Below are 20398 nucleotides of genomic sequence, written 5' to 3' on the forward strand. Positions count from 1 at the left end.
AGTCTTTTTGACTCCAAAATCTAGTCCTTATCTCTACACTGGGCTGCCTCCCACCCCAGGTACATTGATGATACAGAACTAACTAATTAATTAATATACTCTTCAATTTTTTTCAGCATAGACTGGTTTCATACATAGCTTTATATTCTCTGGTTAAGAAATGATGATTTTAATTTTGAATGCATTGTAACATACATATGGTAATGATTATCACTCGTTAAACTTAAGAGTGAGTGGTGTTTTCACAAACGACAGGACTCCATCTAAATTTCCAGAACACCACTTAGCCACATCACCATTAGGCTGGAAACAGTAATTATGAAGATAGAACATACTCCATTTACGTCTCCATTTCAAATGATAAATGGCCCAGAACTGTCCTTTCCAAATTTCAGTGCTCTGGTCAACTACCTCACTGTCATCTGGGAAGCTTGTTAAAAACAGATTCCACACGCTATTGAATCAGCATCTCTAGGGGGGAGAAAACCCTAGGAAATCTGTATTTTAAGTCGTTTTGTCCATTTTGTCTAGGTCATTTCAGTCTGTAATAAGTATGGGAACTGCTCCACTACAGATGGAGTAGAAGTAGATTGTCATCTCTTTTATTGCTAAAAATGGAACTATTAAAAGCTCAAAATCACACCTAGAATAGTAACAAATCCAGTACTTTTCTCTAAGAAGAGAGTGGATACCCCACCACCCTGGTTGAAACAAACAAGGGAACAAAGGCTGATGCAAAAGAACTACATGATTTTACTACATGACCAATCAGGGAGAGTCTCAGACTTAATTGGTCCACTAATGCTATTGCTTCTGTTGCTCTCCCCGACACACTGCTGCTACTGAAAGTAGGTCTTTTAAAATTAGGCCTCATGGAGCACTGAGGAAAGGTGGCTTCAATCATTTGATGCTGAGCTCAGAGATACACTTGCTCTGACTCTCATTTTAATCCTCAACTCAGCTTCCCCTTAGATTGGTTCCCCCAGGAGTTATATGAGATGTAGCTTCCACATTTTTTCCTCAATTCCAAAGCAAAAAAAGTGCCTTCTGCTCCTTTTTTCAAAGAGAGCTGTATTAACTTCTAATGGGACAGAAAACTTTGAAGTGAAAAAGACCCATTTGTGGAAAAGTTCCAGCTTCTCCTCTACTCTACCCTCTTTTTGGACACTTTTTATTCTTTATCCTTTATCACAAAGGGTTGAATATATCCCCCCATCTTTGCCAATAGGTCTGATTGGCTTTTTATTTTTATTTATTTATTTTTTACATTTTTTATTGAGTTATAGTCATTTTATAATGTTGTGTCAATTTCCAGTGTAGAGCACAATTTTTCACTTATACATGAGCATACATATATTCATTGTTGCATTCTTTTTTGCTGTGAGCTACCACAAGATCTTGTGTATATTTCCCTGTGCTATACACTATAATCTTGTTTATCTATTCTACATATGTCAGTCAGAATCTACAAATTTTGTGATTGGCTTTTTAAAAAGCCAAGATTTCAAAAACACAAAAGATACTGTGTCCTGGGAGAGTCAGTCATTCAGGGTCTTAAACTCAATTCACTCTTCCTAGGACCACCAAATGAATCTCTGAGTCTTGTTAAAAATAGCAAAACTGAAACAGAAATTAATGAGTTATATAAACTACAGAACTATAAAGAAGAACTTGACAACCTTGTTATAAAAACATGCACCCTTATTAACCACATCATTACAATTATTTTTTTTCCAATTACCATTTTCCCTATGTCAGGATGGATATAGGAGAAAATGCTGCTTTCTAAGAATGAGTGTTAATTCCTTCCTAAATCACCACCCTTAAGATATCAAGGGAAATTACAGCTCTCCACACTACAAATGTGTGAAGTGATGTGTCCATACCTTTCCAGTTCCCTAACCAGTTTCTATAAACCAGTTTCTCTCTACTTCATAGAACATAATTCTGGACAATGATAAGCTTTACACAGACTAAACAGAGTTTCTTTCATCAAGGGTTTTGGAAAATTACCAGTACACTAAAATGTCTGTTTACTGTAAGTTCTACAAAGCATTGCATACCTGCAGAAAGAGATTCACTATTGGAGTTTTCCTCAAACTAAAATCATGAAACCATTTTTCCACAGAATATCTTACATGGTTGACATTTAACAAAATTCACCATAGGAAATGTTGATTTTAGCCAACTTCTGTTATTGATCATTCTATCAGCAAATAGTGTTGAGAAACAGCAATGTTCTCAGCACTCCTCAGGGAGGCAGTCTGGGAATGGAGAAATGTCTAGACATTAAAGGGAAAAAAGCAAACAACATTTTCTTACTTGTCACACCCAATGATATAATAACTTTAATAACTACTATAACTACGTCATATGCTTTCTCATTTAATCCTTTCAAATGTTTCCTGAACTCCTGCAACTGTACAGAGCACGTAGACAGCACATTGTAAAGTCCTTCAAGCTTTTTTCCTTGCATTTAAAAAGAGTTTAAAAGTGTTTTATCTATGAATACACAAATATAATGTTAGGATATAATATTAAAAAGTCATATATATTGTGACTTTTTAAAGTTAATTAATTAATTAATTAATTAACTTATATTTTCCAGACTATTTTTTCCCAGAAGTTTCAGGTTCACATCAAAATTGAGAGGAAGGTACAGTGATTTCCCATACGTCCCCACCCCCACATATGCACAGCCTCCCCCATTATCCACATTCCCCATCAGAGTGGTACATTTGTTGTCATTGATAAACCTACAGTGACACATTATAATCACCTGGAGTCCTAGTTTTATATTAGGGTTTACTCTTGCTGTTACATTCTGTGTGTTTGTAAAATGTATAATGACATGCATCCACTACTACAGCATACAGAGTTGTTTTACTGCCCTAAAAATCCTCTATGTTCTGCCTTACCTCACCCCAGCCCTCGCAACCACTGATCTTTTTCTGTCACCATAGATTTGCCTTTTCCAAAAATGTCATATAGTTGGAATCATACAGTATGTAGCCTTTTCCGATCGGCTTCTTTCACTTCTTTCTCCGTGTCTTCTCATGGCTTGATAGTTCATTTCTTTTTAATACAGAATAATATTCCACTGTCTGGATGTACAACAGTTTATTTATTCATCCATGCACCTCCAAAGGAATTCCTGGTTGCTTCTAAGTTTTGGCAGTTCTAGATAAAGCTGCTATAAACACCCATGAGCGTCTTTAATTTATTATGCTTATTTGCCACCTATGTATCTTCCTCGGTGAGGTGTCTATTAAGGGTTTTGACCCACTTTTTATGTGATCGTTTTCTTATTTCTTATTATTGAGTTTTAACTGTTCCTTGTGTATTTTGGTTAACAGTGCTTGATCAGGTATGTCTTTTGCAAATATTTTCTCCTAGTCTGTGACTTCCCACAGATATTTTCTTTCTCAGAGCATACATTTTAAATTTTAATAAAGTTAAATTTTATGTACTTTACTTATACATTATTTATGTATAAATAATTACTCATAAGTTATTTATTTCCTGCATTGTGCCTTTGGTGTTGGAACTAGAAAGGCACCACTATGCCCAAGGCTTTCTCCTATGTCACCTTTCATGATTATTATAGTTTTGTGTTTTATATTTAGGATTTGGATCCATTTGAGTTAATTTTTTGGGAAGGGTGTAAAATTGGTGTCTAGATTCTTTTTTTTTTTTCTTTTGCATGTGGATGTCCAGTACCTTGTGTTGAAAAGACTGTCTTTGCTCTATTGTATGGCCTTTGCTTCTCTATCAAAGATTAGTTGCTTATATTTATCTGAGTGTACTTTTGGGCTCTTTCTCTTGTTCTGATTGATTTGGTTATTGTTTAGCCAACACACTGTCTTGATTACTAGAGTTTTATAGTAAGTCTTGAATTCCGGTGGTGTCAGCCCTCTTAACTTTGTTATTCTCCTTCAAAACTGTGTTGGGTGACTGTGGGTTTTCAATGCAGTGTTTTTTTCCCTTTCTGATGGACTTCCTTCATTCTTAATCTCCTCTGTCCGTATTATATGCCAGGTCTACCACACATGTCTCATGAAAACAGCCTAACATGTTTTCTACTGTAGCTTTCTCCATCACCGTATAATTACTTACACAGGCATATACGTATTTCACCAATTCTGAGATGCATCTTTGTCACGTTTTAATGTCTCTGAAATTAAGATACATCTTATAATTGCTGTGGAACATCCAAGTGGTGACAATAGTTGCTACTGTCATTGTTGGGACATCAGTATCTAAAGAATGAGAGTTCAGGTCCTGGGGAAAAAAGGCTTGTGGACAATGCTAGGTTTTTCATTTAAAAATGCTAGTAATCTTGACTGCAGAAGAAGACATCGATGATGGAAACAAAAATATTTATGACCTCATTTTGGAAGGAAGTCAGAAAAGTTTTACTGTGGATATTTTGTTCAATAAAATCTTGATCAATTTATTTTGCTTACATGTTCCTTTTTATGTATGAACAAAAGTTATATAAGACAAGCATCGATGTTTAGTTAAATTTAAAAGTGCTCTTCAAATGAAAGTTGAATTTCTAAGTGATTAAAAAAGCCTTCTGTCAGAGTTTAATCTCAGCATTTTTTCCATATATTATATGAAATGTTGGTGTATTTTACAATCAATGGTAGTTTAGGTTCAATAAAATATAATACTTAAATACATATACATACACATAAGGTTTTTCACCTTTTTATGCAAATAGAATCATACTTACTTTACACTATTTACTTTCATTTTGTTTGTCTCACTCAGTGATATCTTGTGGAAATTTCTCCAAATCCAAGAGGCACATCTCAAGTGCATTCACTTTATTGGTTAAATAATATTCCACAGTGAATTTATTCCTTTATTCCTCTATTGATACACATTTATTTTATTATTGCTTTGTTTTCACTGTAAACAATGCTGTAACAAGTATCCTCCTAAATGTGTTTTTAATTACTGTAGATTGATCTATTTGGGATAGATTTCTGAAATTAAAATTGCTAGGTCAATACATGTATGCAGTATAAAATTTAATAGTTATAGCCAGTTTGCTTTACTAATAGGATGGAACAATTCTAACTTATACTAGCACTGTACAAGAATGCTCTTTTTCCTGAAATCATGCTAGAAATATATTATTGCTCTTTCTTGAAGTCAGCTATGTATTAAGAGATAAGTCACTGTTACTTAGCATTTGCCAGAACACCAATGATTTTTAAGAACTTTCCATGTGTTTAAAAGTCAATAGGATTTCTTTAGAATTTCCCTATTCATATATTTTGCCTATTTTTCTATTTGGTTATCTTTGTGTCTTTAGGAGTTATTTGTATATAATAGCTATAACATTTTTGTCATCAAAGACACATTTTTTTCCCAAACTTTGTCCCCTGACTTCACATATGATAATTTTGCCTCACAGTAACCTCAATTTTTTATCTTTAGTGCTTATCTTATGGCTCCAGGTTATCTAACTTGTTTAAATTCTATTATATTTTCTTACAAGATTTTGTTGGTTTTTTTCCTTTCCTTAAATTTGTATTCCATTTGAAATTTATTTTGTACATATTAAAATAGAAGTTGCATTTTATTTTTATCCAATTGTGTCATCACCATTCATTAAATATTGCATTCTTTCCTGCTTATTTGTCTGAACTCTCAATTTTACATATGTTTCCTTCCTATATACCCAGAGCTATGGTCTGAATTATCTGTCGGGTTCCAGGGATCTGTCAGTGTATTGCTCTATCAAGAGCACAAAGCCTTGATAGTTTATCTAAAGAACAATCACCCCTCACTGATCTTTCATTCCCCCCAGAATCATTTCTCCTATCTATGCTCAGACATTTATTTTGATATATGAGCTTTAAGAAATTTTCACCCAACCCTTTTGAGCAGTCCATGCTGTTTAAAGAAAGACTAACCTCATATTAGTTAGGTAATGTGCACAAAATAATATACAAGTGGTTTGTTAATGGTAGAGGGAATATTTGATCTCAGCCTGATCTGACTGTTAAACACTTAGCCCTTCACCCTCCTGCCTCCATGCACAGTCTCCTGTGATGCTCATTACTCACCAAAAGACTGGCAGGGAGGGTTGTGATTCTTAGAGTTGAGGAAGTGAGACCAAAGGAAGGGGGGCTAATCTGTGTAAGACTATGAATGTCCTTTTGAGGAATATGCCCTTATTTTTACGCATTTCAAGCCTCCATGTATGGCATATGCTTTTACAGGCCTCTCATCCCCAAAGCAGTACATGCTTTTCCACTGACTACCTAAATACTGATATTTCACTTTCTATTCCCATCATGAGAGGCCTGTGTAACTTAAGAAATCAGCCTTGGTGGCGCTGAAGTTAAAAGTAAGGCAAAATGGTGTGATTGTCCCAGGAAGAAAAAGGAACATCTGTATTCAACACGCAACATTACTCAGGTGGCCCTTCAAGTCTTGCTGCCACTAACTTGGACACTGCCCCTAATTTTGACCAGCGGCAAACCTATAGACCTACTGGCAATACAGCAGGAATCAGGGGCCTTTCGCATCAAAGCCTAGGATTCAAGACGCCTCAATGTGGGAGTCACAAATTCAGAACTACTGGCTTCTGTAAAATCTGACCAACAGAATCCTTGACACTCTACTTATTCATTACCAGGAGATCACATGCTCTGGTTTGCCTAGAACAGTCCAAGTTTATGTCTGTTGCCTCAGTGCAATTTATTAAAAAAAGTCCCCTTTCACTCTCAAAACCGTCTCATGGCCATTCTTTTCAGAAGAGACAATGCCAGGCATGGCAGGTCTACGCAGTACTACAGAGTTGATCTTGTTTCTCACTGGGGAGGCTTATGGGATTGTCAGTGGAATGCCAGAGGGGAATGACCCCAGGACAAAACCACCATCATGTATTTTGTCAGTCATTCTGGAAAAATAGAATGTTCCAATTTTTGGAAATTCTCCCTGTCGAAATGGCCTCCACACTGAAGGGGAAGAGAGAGGTGGCCTGGAGATAGGCCTACAATTCCTGCCCTCTGGAAACAAGAATCCAGGGTGGTAGACCTGATGTTCTCCTGAGATTGTGTATCTCAGAGGCACTACAGTGCCAAGACTCCTTACATCCAACCGTCAGTGAGGAGACCCCGACAGATCTCAAAGGAAAGCTCAGGAAGGTTCAGGTCAGCTCTGATTCTAACTCTTTCCACCATATTACCACATTCAGGAAACCAACGAGCTGGTTTAAGTTAGTAAAGCAAATACATTACTACTTGGGGTCACATAACTATCGTAATTTTTTTTTCACTGAGGTGAAATTCAAGTAACATAAAATTAACTACGTTGAAGTGTGCAACTCCTTGGCATTTTGTTCATTCCCAGTGCTGTGCAGCCAGACCTTCTACGTAGTCCCAAAACATCTTTAAAACCCCTAAAGGAGGCCATGTACCCATTAAGCAGTCATACCTTACTCCGCCCCCACCACCCCTGGCAACCACTAATTTGTTTTCCGTCTCTATGGATTTACATGTTCCGGATATTTCATATAAGTGGAAACATACAATGTGTAATGTTTTATGTCTGACTTCTTATCTCTTTCCTTACAGTACTTCTTTCCTTTGTATGGTAAATAATACTCCATTTATGTATATAACACATTTTGTTTGTTCACTCTTTTACTGGTGAACTGGTGCACATTTGAGTTGTTTCCACCCTGTGGCTACCGTAAATAGTGCTGCTATAAATATTCATGTACAAATATTTGTTTGAATATGTGTTTTCAGTTTAAAGAGATATATGTGTAGGAGTGGGATTGCTGGGTCATGTGGTAATTCTGTGTTTAAATTTTTGAGACACTGCCCAACTATGTTCCACAATGGATGCACCATCAGCAATCTATAAAAGTCCCAATCTTTCCTTATGCTTGCCAACACTTGTTATTTTCAGATTTTGATTACAGCCATCCTAGTGTGAAATGGTATCTCATTATAGATTTTCCAAATATGGCATCAGGTCATCTGAGAATAGACAGAACTGTACTTCTGCCTTTCCAATTTGGGTCTACTTATTTAATTATGTATTTTTCCATTGCCTAATTTCTCTGCCTAAAACTTCTAGAACAACTTTGAATGGAAGTGGCAAAATGGATATTCTTTTCTTGCTCCTGATTGTAGAAGAAAAGTTTTCAGTCTTTCACAATTGAGTATAATGGTAGCTGGGGGTTTTTCATAAATGTCTTTAATTAGGTTGAGAAAATTCCCATTTGTTGAATGTTTTATTATTACAGTGTATAGATTTTCTCAAAAGTTTATTCTTACAAATAAGATTTTGAGTAGAAAAGAAGGTAACTGAAGGTAACTGATGGCTGGGTTGACCAGGAAAGTTAGAGTTAAAGGATGGATAGATTTACGTTTAGAAAGGCAAAAGAAAAATGGAAATATACATTAGATGTAAAGGAGTGACAGGATCAAACCCACATAGGCAAAACTAATCGTGACTTCAGAACAAGTAGGTAAACTTTACTTTCTAACTCCTTACATTATATATAAAAACAATTCTATGTAGGTGTTCCAGCAATAGTCTTAACTGAGGTCTCAGCTGACAGCCAGCATCCACTGCTAGTATGTGAATGAAGAAGTTTTCACAGTGATTTCAGCCTGAGCCCTCATCTGCAGCCAACTGCATAAAACCGATTGAGAACCACCTGGTTGAGCTCAGTAGATCCCTAGAATCATGAAAGACTAATGAAGAAATGACCATTATTGCTTTAAGCCTCCAAGTCTTGGGGTGCTCGATTGCATGGTAGCAGATAAATGAACACACACACACACACACACACACACAGAGTCTAGAAGGAAGACTGCATTATGGAGGAAGAAGTAGATGCCAGGCCACACCAAGGTACAGTTGTTGATATATTCAAGTAATTCATTCATTAGGCATTTTACCTAACATGCACAAGGTCATAGACACTAATGAGAGAAATATAAGTACAAAATCGTTTCAGCTCCAGAAAAGTTATAACCTGAGGAAGAGGAGAGACATTATCTATAGTAAGCAATAATAAAATGGCACATGCCCTACAAAAAAAGATATGTGGACTCAAAGTTATTGGAGCAAGAAGGAGGGAGTGATAAATTCTGGTTAAAGACAAGGAAAGGAAGAGATTTTCAAAATAAAAAAAGTGAATGCATTTGGGAAAGTGGAAAATAAAAAAACACTTTCCAGTAAAAAGGAACTTCAATGAAAGTACAGAAATATTAAATTCTGTGTCTTATTCAGGGGCCGTATGAATTTAGATAAGGCTTGAGCATCAGGGAAGAGTAAGGGTGATAAGAAATGGTGGAGGATGAGGTGAGTGACATTTCAAAAGGAGTTCTGATGGCTCTAGAGAAGTGAGTCAGACAGAGAAAGACTAATATCATATGGTATCACTTATATGTGGAATCTAAAATATGATACAAATGAACAAAACAGAAAGAGACTCACAAACACAGAAAACAAATGTATGGTTACCAACAAGGAAAGAGGGTGGAAGGATAAATTAGGAGTTTGGGATTAGCAGATACAAACTACTCTATAAAAAACAGATAAACAAGGTCCCACTGTATAGCATAAGGAACTGTATTTAATATTTTGTAATAAACCATAATGGAAAAGAATACAAAAAAAGATTATATATATAAAACTGAATCACTTTCCTGTACACCAGAAACTAACATAACATTATAAAATCAATTCTACTTCAATAAAAAAAAAATCAAAAGGAGTTTAGAATAATCTGTAGGCTGAAAGAAGGCAATCACTAAGATGAATAAAAGCACAACTCACTGATCAAAGATCAAGAAGAAAAATCCTAACAGCTTCAGATTTTTGTATAAGAATAAGAAAAGTATTTACTCACTTAGCTTCACTATAGCTTAGAGTGTTTTCCTCAGCAAGTGATAATGGAGATATGGGCAGTCACTGTAAAAGTCCTTTGCAGAGGGATCAGTCACTCAGGTTCAGTCATTGCACATACTTGAAGTTTACTGGATGAAAGCAATCTATGTCATGTGTCAAAGAGTATCCTTTCTAATTTTCCTTCCCTGTCTCTGCGCTCTTCTTTACTAATCACCAACTGAAGAAAATTACTGTTTTTATATCTTTACATACTGGAACAAATTTCATTTCAAAGCTGAATGAAATGATTATTACAAATGAAAATGAAATTGCTAACAAGAGAAGGCATTAGTTTATGGCTATGACCCAATCACCACACTGAGACACAGTTCCAAGAATTCCCAAGTTATCTTATTTCTCTGATTATGGTAATATTCTTGATCATCCTTTCTGGCAGCTTTTTTTTTTTTTTTCCCAATGGAACTCAAAACTTGTCGTTAACCTCTTGGATTACATTGCCCAGGTCTTTCAACGTGAGCTAAGATCTCTTACTGAAGCCCCCTGACTACTAGTAAAGAATAGGGGCACAGCCTCCAAATAACTGATTGGTTTGGACAGTAACAAAAAGTAACAAAAGATGATAAAAGCACCTCCACTTTGATGCACTAGAATTAAATTATCCTGGGTCTCTGTAAAATATTATTACTGACAAACTTTATATGCACAGTTACTGTTAACAATACCATTATTACTAATAATAGCTAGCTCACATTAAGTACTGTGTGCCAGATAATGATCTTAGCATTTTATATTAATTAGTTGATTTAATCATCACAGTAGCACTATGAGGTAGTTCTCTTTCACTTGGGATGCTTGTTCTTGGAACCCAGCCACCATGTTGTGAGGAAGCCCAGACTACATGCAATGTCACGTTGAATATTCCAGCCAACATCCCCAGCTACGCCCACAGCAAGCAACCAGCATCCGCAACCAGACATGTGTACAAACAGGCCTTCAGATGATTAGTTTCTCAGTCTTTGAGTCTTCCAGCTGAGGTCCTAGAAACCAGAGAGCAAAGACAAGCATCTCTGCTGTGCTCTGCCTTAATTCTTGACCCACAGAAACCGGGATAGAGTTTTAGAGTAACTTACTATGCAGAAATCAATAACTAATTGAGTAATAAAACACAACTAATATTCCCACATTACAATGAGGAAACCCTGCTATACCTACTTGTTGAACTGTCTGATTCCTCCACTCAGCTCCCTTATTTGTCATAGCATTTCGTGCTTGAGCACTGGTCCTGGTACTGATAGACAGCAGTGAATGTTTGCTTAATGAAGAGATAACAAGAACCGTAGATGGAGAGCAGAGACAGCCATTCTCCTAAGTGTACTTTTCTTCTCTTTATCCAATTCCCCCTGAGAACAGTCAGTGTTCACATAGGCAAGCAGACCCAAATTGTTCATTTATTACAAAGAATGAGGCCTGTGAAAATTACATAAAGCAGGTGAATTACAATCTGGAACTGACTTAAGAGTTATTTTTGCAGGAAGATTGTTGAGCAAAAGTACCTTTTCACCAACTAGCGAGACAAAAGAATGTTCTTCTTTCCTGACATTGTGTTTCTCAGTGGCAGGCTCCTAAACCAATAGATGGCAATGCCACCTAGTGGTGAAAGAGCCCGGAGCTCAGAATCCTTGCTGTCTTGAAACTTTCATTTACTGTTGCATTGGCGCCCTCTCAGATACTGTGACCTGCTCCCTGGTCTATATGCAGGCAGCAGAGAAACACATGCAAGTTCACAGAGATTCTCTCGGCTCCCTTTTACTGTCTGTGCACTTCCTTCCCTTGGCTCCTACGTGTGCTTTCAGTCTACTGGTCTACCTATTGTGATATTCTGCAAAGGAGTCTGCCCTTGCACTACTGGAGTCATTTGCCAAAACTGGCTGGGAGGTTATGTTCCCCTGGGGTGACCCTTAGCTCCTGACTCATGGGTGTAGGCCTATGAAAGCTCAGCTCTTTCTCTTGCAGTTGGGACAAAGTCTCAAGTGCAATTTACTCTCCAGAGAAGCCCTTCAGGACTCACCTGAGGCCAGGACTTGAGATCTTCCTGTCCAGCTTTCCCCCACTATCTTAAAGGCTTTTCCTGGGTGCACATCTTTAATAAACTAACTGTCTACAAATCCTCATCTCTGGATCTGCTTCTGGGGAACTAACCCCAGGGCAAAGGGTAGCAGAAGCTTTGCTGACAGAGAGAAGTAAGCATCTTATAAACAGACCATCATAAGACAGGGAACTGTTTTAACTTCCCAAGATATCATTTAACTTCCTAACTAAATTCAAATTTCCCCAGGGTACTGAAATGATGCAGAGAGAAGAGAGATGATCAAGTATACCAAAAATGTGAGTTGTGACAGTGACTTTATAATTTTCACTATCATCTTAGGTACAAGGTAAATGGTAGCTCAAGCATTCAGATGTGGCAAATTATAAATATGTGCAAATTATGTATAACAGTATAGAGCTCATATTTATTTATAATATATGTGATATATTATATATTAGGATATAGGAAAATCATATCAAGGTAAGGAATAAATCTCAATGCTATTACATGTCAGACACTTTGCTAACGAGGCTTATCCTGCGCTCTAGGGACTAAGCAGGAATCATCGGTAAAGGCTGAGAAAAATTAACTGTGACCACGAGGATGACCCCATCCAGCAGATGCAGACATACAGTAAAATTAAAGTCAAATATTACAATCTGCAGGACATACATGGTATAAAACCACATTCAATCTGGGGAACTATTCAAAAGAGTCTGGTTTAAATGGAATCTGGATGTTCTGTAGAGTGCCACACTGGGGTTTCAGGCAGCGATTCTTGGTATTTAGTAAGAATCAGAATCTTTAAATTATACTGATTATTGTGAGGGTGACATTAGCAGGATCTGAATCCCTGGAAAAGAAGCTGGCATGAACCAGATGAGAGATTCAGATTCAAAACTAGCTTCCAGATTGTTGAACAGAAATAAGGCAGCCAGAGACTTACAGATAGTGACTAAACTGGCAGGACAATGAAGTTGGTAAAGAGACTGCAGTACGATGCTCTCACTGTGTTAGGGGTTGGTATAGTAAACTTCTCTCTGCTTTCATCCAGGTAAGAGGTGTTAGGTGAAGAGTTTTAAAGTGTTTATAGATCCTACTGCTCATGAGGAGCAGGTGGGAGTGCCCAGCTGGACATCATTCTAATGGGTGCACAGATCATCGTGATCAGCATCAGCATCATTTTCTCCTACTCCTTCTTTTTCTTCTTCTTCCTCCTCCCCTTTATCTTCTTCCTCCTTCTCCATCTCTCTCCTCCTCGTCTTCTCCTTCTCCTCCTCCACCTCCTCATCCTCCTCTTCCCTTATTCTGATTACTACCACCAGCAGCAGCAGCATTTATTGAAATCTTACCATGTGCCTGGTACTCTTGTAAATAAAATGAATGTAATCACTCACAATCTTCACAACAGCCATATGAGAAAAGTATTACAAGGGTCCCATTTTACAGATGATAAAACTGAAATATAGAGAACATAGATAATTTGCCCACATTTCCAATGCAGTAATGGTGGAGCCAGGAGTTGAACCCAGGCAAGGTATCAAACTCTAGGAAAATACATTCTGATAGGCAATGATTGCTGCACAGGCAATTAAGGCTGACTGTGTCTTATCCAAAGGAATTAACTTTGAATTTGAAGAAAGGGATTCACCTCTCTTCTTCAAACTCCATTTTAAACTATTATTTCCAAAATCTTCTGGGACCCATCTATTCTACCTCTTCATCTTCTGAAACCCTTACTGTTTATTTGAGTCTTAACATTTATACTGAATCACCAGTTCTCATTTCATTTATTTGCATTCTTGCCCCAACTACACTAAATTGTCTCTAAATGAAGACATTGCACCTTACAAGTATTACATATTATGGAACCTGGCATATGGTAAGCACTTAACAGAATCCTGTTGATGGATTATTTGAAGATTTATAAAATGGGGATTTTCCAACAATAGAATGTGTTGCCAAGAGGACATCACCAAATCCCCTTTGAAAGAGATATTTATAAACAGGATTCAGTCTCAGCTATTTCAGGTGATTTAATGTGGTCCTACTTGTAGTGAAAGGAATGATTGCCAAAAATCTCTTCTAAACTCTATTACTTGATACCTCTAGGATCTGTCTTCCTAAACTCCTAAGACCCTTCTTTTAAAGGTATTTGGTGCATAAGAAAAATGGACAGTCTTGCCTTTATGCCTAATGTAATACTTTGAAAAGATTATAAGCTTTCTGGGAAAAGTCAATTTGGGATATTAATTTAGGATCTATAATGTAATAACTGGGGAATACTGATTGATTTTCACTTCTCTGAGCCTCAGTTTCTTTGTTTGCAAAGTAACCCTATAGGTTTATTCTAAGAAAATGCAGAAATGTGTAAGTTAATGTAGCCATGCACGCTCAACAAATATTATTTGTCTTCTTTCCTTTCTTCTAACTTAACTCTTTAAAAAGTCAGACCATTCCACAAGTTGTTCTATTTCAGTATAAAATGGCCATTTAGCATGCATGAATTTGTGAATATGCATAAATATAGGTGAAGCAATTACACCACAAAGCTCAGGAAGGTAACTGGAAGACAGGTAAACTTCAAATGTCAACCTTAGGGTTGGAAACAATCTGATAACACAAAAAGCAATGTATACCTTATAAGACTTCTAAGTAATGAAAAAATTTACTAGCATTCAGATCAGAAGTTGCTTGTTTGTAGGAAGGGAATGGCTGAACTGTGATGACCACTTACTGCAGCAGCTCAGAGAGACAAAGAATCCCTAAGCAGTAGCAAAAGATGTAGAAAGCAAATGTTAACAACTGGAGGAAATGTTAACAGTTATATGAATCTGTGCAATGGGAAATAAGGATAGAAACAGTACACTAATAACAATGTAGTTAATGAGTTCTGTACCAGAATGTCTCAACTTTGAAAGATCTATAAAGGAAGGTGAAGAATAACATGAAATTAACACATTGACATTGATATTAGCAAGTGGCTATTCCATTTGGGACTAGGAAGGAGTACCAAAAAGGGGTCAAAGGATGATTAAGAATGAGGGTAGAGTTCAGAAACATTGAGAAATCAGGACTAAGAGGTTTATTATATTACCCTAATGAAAAGGTTTTGGCAATAACAGGAAAAAGACACTGTTTCTATTTGAATTAATTTGTTAATACTAGTTTGTTAAGGGAAGTAATAGTATATTTATAATTAAAGTAATTAATGAATCAAGTTTTTATTCTATAGATTTAGATTCTTCTCAATAAATTATATATACACATGTTTGTATGTATATATGTATGTGTGTATGTGTGTGTATATATATATGTCTTTCAAGAGAGTCAAGATTTTTAAAACCCCTTTAATTTGTTAAGGATAGGAAGTCCAGTAAATTTTAGAGTCAAAGTTTTGGTTTCCAGAACGGCTTCCAAAGTTAAGAAATAGCCTTGTTAATAATATATATTCCTAAATTTTACTTTGTCTTCTTGGTGATAAAAGATTGTACCAGCATAAAATATAAATTAAATATATACAGCCATTTGTGTGAGTGTGCACACACACATACACATGTTTTAGTTTCAACATAGTACCTTATGGGAGAAAAGCTCACTTAAATATTTCATAATTCACAAAACAAGTTGATTCAGGATTTACCAACTTCCCAGTCTAAACTCTTTTATGCTAGAATAATCTATTCTCAGGGAACTAATGTTGTTTATCATTCAAAAAAGATATGAATGATCTCCAATAAAGATCATACATGCTAGAAATATTTATACATATTTAACATATGTGAGAATTTTACTTGGGGGCTATATAAATAAAATTCACTGAAAAATTTGCTTTCATGATGTCTCTTAAATTGGTACTTAATAGCAATTATAAATTTAACTTTGCATACAAAGGCAAATTATGCAATCCAAGTTTAAATTAATTTTCATTAATAAAAACAATACAGTACTTAGAGAACACCCAGCTGCATTCAGCTGCGTTTGATCTAGCCACTAAAATTCATCTGAAATAAGCAGTAATTTGCTATCTGCAATATTAATTCTAAATTCAAATAATACTAATTATAGACTTTTCAGAGAGCTAATTATTTCAGTTTGAAACACAAAATTACTTTCATTTTTTCAAACACTTAACTTTGAGCATTACATATTTTAAACTTGCCTATTTCTCCATTTGTGTAATGACTCTCTGATTTTGTGTGTCAAAAACCATAAATTAACATATGATTACTTTAGCCATAAGTGTTTGACATCATGCATGGAAAATACTTAAGCATACGGGATATCTAGACCCATATCATACCTATGCCTGCAAAATTCTAGGTTCTCTGAGGTAAGAAAATATGCCATCATTGTTATTGATCCTATTGAACCCGTCAGAATCTAATAGGTGCTCTGCATATGCAATAAATGAAACCATTGACATAATTCTTTGGGGAATTGGGTACTTTTTGACTAATACACATTTTTTTCTACCTGTAAAAATTGTTAGTCACTCCACAATAAAACATACACCTTAGTAGTGGGATGAGGAGTTCTGGAATAAAATACACTATATTAAACATGGTGAGAGACTGACTATATAAATGAACAGTGGCCAGATCACATATATAAAAGCAGAACTCTGGTCTATAGTCAGCAGCAACCACGCCAGGAAGCCAGACTACTCATCTACAAGTCAGACTTGTCAGGTCAGACCATTATCTCTAGCAAAAATCCAGGAAGCCGAATGATAACCCCTATAACAATCATAATTGCCTAAGAAGGTGGCTAAGATGTGACTAATAACTGACAGCTTCCCCGATTTTGCCCCCACTTCCAACTTAGTACCCACCAGGGAAAGCTAATTATGCACCTCTAACCAATGTCGTAAGATGCTCCACTTCTTGTAAGCCTGTCTAGAGATTCCCCATGCCGAAAGCCTCCATTCAAGGCATACCCAAAGCCTTCCCTATATTTAACTATTAAATTTTCCCACTCGTCTGCCTGCTTTCAAGTCTCTACTAAACACAAGTGTTAGTGGCTATCTCCCTTGCTATAGTAAATTCTGAATGAATAGCCTTTGTTTGTTCTCAGTTGGGTGGTCTTTATTTCCATAATAGAAAATTTTGGATGGTAGGTTAATGGATAACTTTTTTCTTTCTATTGTTAATGTATACTACATATATTCTAGGGAGTTAATAAACTTTCATAATCAGAAAATGTAAGTGCTATTTAGCTAGATAGAAAAAATGTACCCTTTATAAATAGTGACACATCCATATACTCTGGAGGTATGTGTGTGTAGTTAGACAGGGGTGATGGTTCAGGGGACACCTGGAAGAAAGGCTTCAATACACTGTGCATTATGGATCCTCAATTGGAATATTACCTTCCTTAGTGGAAGCCACTTTGAAGCACTGTATGTAATAATTAGTAGTTTTCTTTCTAACTCAAGAGCAAACAACCAAAATTCTGATTATCTTGACATCCAAGGTTTGAAATGCCCTTCACAAAGAACTGCTAATTTTTGGCGACCAATTGCTGACAATCAGAAGACAATACGAACAGTACCTTCAGTGCATCTAAAGGTTACATATACTTTGAGCACAACACCCTTTTACTGACATGAGAATTTATCTTGCAATCCATCCTTTGCATGGAATAAATAACCTAGCAATAAAGTGCTATGGAAAGAAATATAGCCAGCTATTAACGAGTAATTAAGTGTGACAAGTATTAAATCTTTTTACATGTATCCTATCATTTACTTTCATAAGAGCTCAATACTGCAAGTACTACTATTCTCCCCATTTACAAACCAAGACCTAAACGGGTAAGTAACCTGTCTGAGATGAAATGTTTACTACTGGCTTAACTCAGATATTTTTACTCCAAAGCCTATGCTCTTAACCATTAGCTATATTCTCTCCCTCCCCTAACCCTCAAAAGAAGACACACATATGCACATACATACCTGACAATAAAATATGGGTCAAGCACTAATAAGAGGAGTAAATTGATCATATTCTCTGTTTTAGATCTTACAGTCTAATATTCATATTGCTTCTTACATATCCAGTTATAGTAAGCAACTCATTCATCTATATCTAAGAAGTTAGGATTGCCAAATTTAAGAAGCAAAAGATAAATTCCACATTGAATAGCTTAACATAAAAAATATATTGCTGATTGCACTGATTGCATTATTTAAGAAGGAAGTTGTTACTTTCTCATTTTCTAAAATGAGCACTATAAATTGCACAGTAGACAGACACTCATTATGTACTATAATACAAGTGGTGCCAAGTAAAATCTATAGATTCAGGCTAGTAAAGTTTACCTTTAAGGCTGTGTAGCCGCTGACATGTAAGTTAACCTCTTTGTGACACAACTTCTACATCCAACAAATAGGAATAATCCATGCAACCATTCTTTTAGGTTGCTACAAATAGCAAAAGAGATAATACTGTTTAAATACTGTATCAGTGAGTGGAAGCATCTTGAACCATTCACATCAAAATTTCTGTAGTTCAAAACAACATAAAATGTTGGAAAAATTGCCAAGATGACACATCTGTAATTGCTCAATTTCATGCATTCCTGAGAGACTCTTTAGAAACAAACTAAACAACTTTCCAGAGAAAGGAAACCATTACGGAAGAGGAGGTAGAGGAGATGGGGAGGAGGGCAGAGGAAATGAGTAAACACTGAGGGAGAGAACAGAGTAGAAAGAGAAAAAAGGTCAATGTGCCCACTTGTAATTGTTTTGTCTTCTGTTCCAAAGGCAGAGATTCCCAGCACCTTACTTTTCCTGATAACGTTCACTAGCACTCCCAATAGTTCCCTTTTCAATGGCTTCCAACTCTTTTCTTAGTTCCTAGAGAGAGGAGAGACAGTTGATTGTTTTCTGATGTAATTAGAAGCTGTATTTTAATTAAATTAACAAAGAGACTAATGCATTTAAAGTTTCTGACTTTGTTGTCAAGGTAAAATAGTAATTGAAAACAAAATGGTTAGAAGCAGACAAAATAGGTTATCCGTTGAGCTGATGCCAAGTTGTCTTCAGTAAATAATCAGAGGCACGACAAAGTCCTTCCTGACTATTCTCCACTGCTTGGTCTCTCATACTCTGTAAACTGGGAGGAGATATTTTAGTGTAGGACACTGTATTTCTTAAGCATAGACAATGTAAGAGCAAGAGCTACAGCAGAGTAGGAGAAACAAGAGAGAGTATGAGAGAGACAGAGAGACTGAGAAAAGTGTAAAAAGATAGAGCCAAAGCCAGAGTCATTGAAAAATTCAGAGACAGTGAAATTATGACATCATGACAAGGTCATCACTTTAAGTTGAAAAATACTAGATTCTAATCTTCTGTCGGTTACTTTTTATCTCTTTGATTTGAAGTAGTTTACTTCCTCCAGTCTGTAGTTCTCACATCTGCATCCTGAGGCTCATAATGCCAACACTGCAGGTTTGACTTGGAAGTGAAAGGTACTTGTCGCAACCACTCAGCACATACCAGATGCTCTATGTATGCTGACTCACAGTATTTAACTATACTTCCTATAACTGTCTAACTTTACACTTCTGCTCTTGATATTCCACAGGTCATGATGCTGCCTCATGGAAACATGTTGTATTGGTCTGCTCGGCTGCTGTAACAAAATGCCACGGACTGAGTGGCTTAAACAACAGAGATTTATTTTCTCACAGTTCTGGAAACTGAAAGTCCCAGATCAAGGTGCCAGCAGGATTGGTTTCTTCTGAGGTTTCTCTCTTTTGCTTGCAGATGGCAACCTTTTTTTGCTGTGGCCTCGCATGGCCTTTTCTTTGTGTGTACACACCCCTGGTGTCTCTTCTTTTTCTTAAAGGATGCAAGTCATACTGAATTAGTACCTCACTCTCATCTAACCTTAGATTATCTCTTCAAAGTCCGTACCTTCAAATACAGTCACTTTGTGGGGTTACGGCTTCAATTTATGAATTTGGGGTGAACAGAATTCAATCCGTGACACGTGTTGCTCACCCTGGTCATATCACTGGAGATGGCTCAGCTTTGACTTTTAGAGATTCTTCTACATGTTCCTGAAGAATATCCACTCTTGAGACAGAGCTGATCTCCAGTCCTATTTCATTATTCAAGCCCTATTTCCAAGATTCTTTCTGTTAAAATGCCCTCAGTCTGTGTACTCTTACAAAAACTTCAGATGATTGACTGGGACCACTGGATTAAAATCTATTCCCTATGCCAAAGGCGGTGAAACACCATTTGGATGCTATTATTGATACTGTCTTCTCTAACAAATGTACAGGTTATTTTTACTTTTTCAGGGAATTTTTGATGAACATGAAATATTCATAGCGGACAGATAATATTTAAATGACATCGTTAAATAATTAAAAATGTGAAGATCTCCACTGGGGATTACTACA

Source organism: Camelus ferus, chromosome 10 (genome assembly GCF_009834535.1).
Source record: "Camelus ferus isolate YT-003-E chromosome 10, BCGSAC_Cfer_1.0, whole genome shotgun sequence".
NCBI lineage: Eukaryota > Metazoa > Chordata > Mammalia > Artiodactyla > Camelidae > Camelus > Camelus ferus.